The following is a 3,801-nucleotide window of genomic DNA, read 5'->3' on the forward strand; positions in this document are numbered from 1 at the left end:
GCTGAATCTCCAAGTTTCTTATCACAGCTTACTGGATTTTGTTGTTTTCTCTGGTTTTGTTCATGAAGTCCATGTGCGATTTAGAAAGGGCAATAAAGAGATCATCATGAGATTTTTTCTCTTGAGGTATAAAACCTGGTGGTGCATTCAAGGCGTTGTTTGGATTCCCATACGAAAGATTAGGGTGATTCCTCAATCTGTTATCATAAGAATTATAGTATGCATAATTATTCCTTCCTTGATTCATCACATAGTTTACTTGTTCCAAAGTTTGCGGATTTAAAGAGTCTAGCATGCATTCTCCAATCCCATGTTGCCCATTACACCTGTCACAAACTTGCATAATAGAATTGACAGGGTTATTAGTCAATAAGTCCAACTTTCTTACCACATTATCTACCTTGGCATTGAGTGCTGTAATGGCATCTATTTCATAGACTCTTGTAGACTTCTTTCTTTCGGAGCTATTTTGGTAATGACTATTGCTTGCCATCTCTTCTATCAAGTCATATGCCTCATCAATTTCTTTTCTTTCAAAAGATCCACCTACAGCTACATCTAGAGTGATTTTAATGTTAAGAGATAATGCATTATAGAAAGTTTGTACCTGTAACCACTTCGGCAAACTGTGATGTGGACACCTTCTCAATAAGTCCTTGAATCTTTCCCAAGCTTCATACAAACTCTCTTCATCATGGTGGGCAAAGGTCATTATCTCATTGCGCAGTTTTGTGGTCTTTGAAGATGGAAAGAATTTTGCTAAAAATTTTTGGGCTAATTCCTCCCATGTTGTAAAACTTCTAGCAGGGCATGATTTTAACCAAGATCATGCTTTGTCCCTAAGAGTGAAAGGGAAGAGCCTTAGTTTTATGGCGTCCTTGGAAACACCATTTTGTTTGAAGGTATCATAAATCTCCAGGAAATTTGTGATATAGTCATTAGGATCTTCATTAGGTAAACCTCCATATTGAATTGAGGTGGAAACCATTTGGATAATTGCAGGTTTAATTTCAAAATTTTTAGCTTCCACCCTAGGTCTAGTGATACTCGAGGTTGTTCCATTAAGAGAAGGTGTTGTGTAATCTCGCAAGGTGTGGACATGAGGTTGAGGTCTGTTTTCTAGGTTGACTTGATCGTCCATGTCTGCTTGCTGTTCGGGTTTGCTTTCACGTGCTCTTCTAGCAGCATTGTTCCTACGATAAGTCTTTTCAATTTTTGGATCAAAGATTAGGGGTTCAGTCCTACCTGATCTTCTTTGCATAAACACCTGAAATAATCTTCTAAAAGAAAGTTAAATAAAACAAAAAAGTAAATGTCTAAATTAATAATAGGGTAATTAGTATTGATATTGATAACGCCAATCCCCGACAACGGCGCCAAAAACTTGACAGTGATTTTCGTAAGTGTATGAAATCGCAGCAAGTAATATATAATGAGTAGAGTATCGTCTCCACAGAGATTGTTTATCAAGTACCAAAATTGTGTTAACCTATTATTATTTAAACAGCAATAAGGGGCAGTTATTGTAAGAAAAATAAATAATTAAAAGAGAACAAAAATAAATCAAGCAACAATATTTGAAGGAAAGAAATAAATGATTTAAAGCTACTAGGGATTTTGATTTCACTTAACTCTATCCAATTTATTTATTAGTTTGTTGATCAACTTTAATTGTTCAAGTCGGGGAAACAACCCTAAAATCACTAACAAGCTCTCCCGATATTTTGTTAGCTTTTTTAATCCAATCTAATTACATATCTTCCAATAGCGTAATCAAACATGAATTAAATCATTAAGTTTTGTTGTTTGTTTTGTGAATTCATAACCTGAGGTCATTAATTTATGAAAACCCCCCACGAGTCAAATCATATAGCTTCCGCATCAAGTTATTATTCTCATGTAATTTATTACATTTTTCATATCAAAAACCCTTCTCCCGATAGTGATTAATGAAATAAATCAATCCAGGGGAAAAACTCTGCCTGGAAGCATTAAGTTCAACAATAAATTATACTTTGAACAAAGAAAAACAAATCTAATATTATAAATTGGAAAAGAATTCAAGCTACATCAAATCCCTAGTATGAGAATTTAGTTCTACAGAGTAATTAAATAAAACTCAATAATACTTGAATAAAGTTTCATAATCAATGTGAATAATGAAAATTAAAACAAGATTAAGAGTTTAGAGATAAAAACTAGGCAACAGATAACGTGGACGGCTACCTTGAATCTTGGCATAAATCTTGAATGCTTGGAGTCCTTGAGAGAGGAGAAGGAACAATAGAACAGGATTTATCAAAGACCGGTGATGTTCCTTGCAATGAATGGCCCCTCTCTTTATATAAACTTCTTGGGAGAAAATCTGACTCTGTTTAGAAAATAGAATCCTTATTAAGTAAGAAATTTTTTTGGAGATATGAAACTATTTAGGCTTTCGATTTCTTCTCAATTAGGACTTTTCCATCTTCCTAAATAGGATTAGATCTTGATTTGCACGTTAGGAAAATATCTGAGGTGGGCCCATATAAGTTATAGAAACTGGCTGGCGTTCTCAATTCAGGATAGCATCAAATTCGTAGCATGGGCGTGCTATTTTGCACAGTCTAGGCATGCCAGAGCCTGAGTTTTATGGATGGTTTAGCACGGGGCGTGCTACGCAACACGTTTAGAGAAGAATTTGTGGCACGGGCGTGCCCCATAGCACGGCTAGGGCATGCTAGGCTCTGACTTTCTAGGATGAAATGCATCACGGGTGTGCTTAAGCAAGCACGCCTTGAGGTCCTTTCAAGCACGGGCGTGCCAGATAGCACGATCAGGCCGTGCTAGAGTCTGAGTCTCCACTTGATTTTCCTTAAGTTCAACACGGGCGTGCTAATATGCACGGGCAGCGCGTGCTAGGGCCTGAGTGTTTTGCTTTATTTTGCTCTTTTCTATGCGAAAACCCTACAAATTTCTTTAAGATCAAGTGGATTATGATTCAAGGAAGCTTTGAACAAAAATATAAATAAAACTAAATAAAAATTAATTAAAGTGATTAAAATTACTAAAATTCCTAATAAAAACTATATTAAAAATACTATAAGAATAACACATATCACTTCTCATTAATAAAGATCACTCTCTCATCTTTTACTCCCTATCCCTTCTCTTTATTCTCCCTTTTTGTCTATTATTTTGTAACACAAATGGGGTTTTATCCTTATTTTTATAATCAAAATGTAACTAAATTTAATTAAAATAAATGGTAAAACATATGCATATTTTGTTGCTATCATTTAGCATTCAAAATATATTTTTTTATTTTTTAAAAAATAAAAAGTAAATAAAAATTATAAATGGAAAATAATAACACCTCCCTAAATTATAGTGCAATTAACACATGCCTCCTTTTACGTTTGGAAACTAACACATGCCTCCCTAAATTAACAGTTTGTTATATAATTACCTCGTTCCGTCAAAAATCATCTTTGTTTCCATCAAAAGGCTAATGAAATTACGATACTAACCTTTATAATTAATATAACACCTCCCTAAATTTTTTATTTGGTCACAGAATCTCCTCCCTTCATTTGAAATTACCTAAATTTTCTGTTAGTCTAACTCATAAATTAAGGTCATAGGAGAGATAAAAAAATAAAAGACAGTTTCTACCCTTATAACCCCTAATCCCTAACAAAACTAACACTTCCATTACCACTAGCACCTCCTCCATCATAACAATCACTGTCTAAAGGATCATCTCCTCCATTCCAATCTTTGTCTGAACTGAACCAGTAAAGAAAAATGATTCTCTTTCTC

At 34.4% G+C, this 3,801-nt stretch overlaps 1 non-coding gene across 1 annotated transcript; it reads left to right on the top strand.

Moving 5' to 3' along the window:
* Positions 1-623: 623 nt before the first annotated feature.
* LOC119369891 (small nucleolar RNA R71) lies at positions 624-730 on the top strand. Its single transcript, XR_005177460.2, has one exon. It is a non-coding gene; the product is annotated as a small nucleolar RNA R71 (small nucleolar RNA).
* Positions 731-3,801: the final 3,071 nt, after the last annotated feature.

Source organism: Jatropha curcas, chromosome 11 (genome assembly GCF_041381405.1).
Source record: "Jatropha curcas cultivar XTBG-Jc1 chromosome 11, XTBG_Jcur_1.0, whole genome shotgun sequence".
NCBI classification, from domain to species: domain Eukaryota; kingdom Viridiplantae; phylum Streptophyta; class Magnoliopsida; order Malpighiales; family Euphorbiaceae; genus Jatropha; species Jatropha curcas.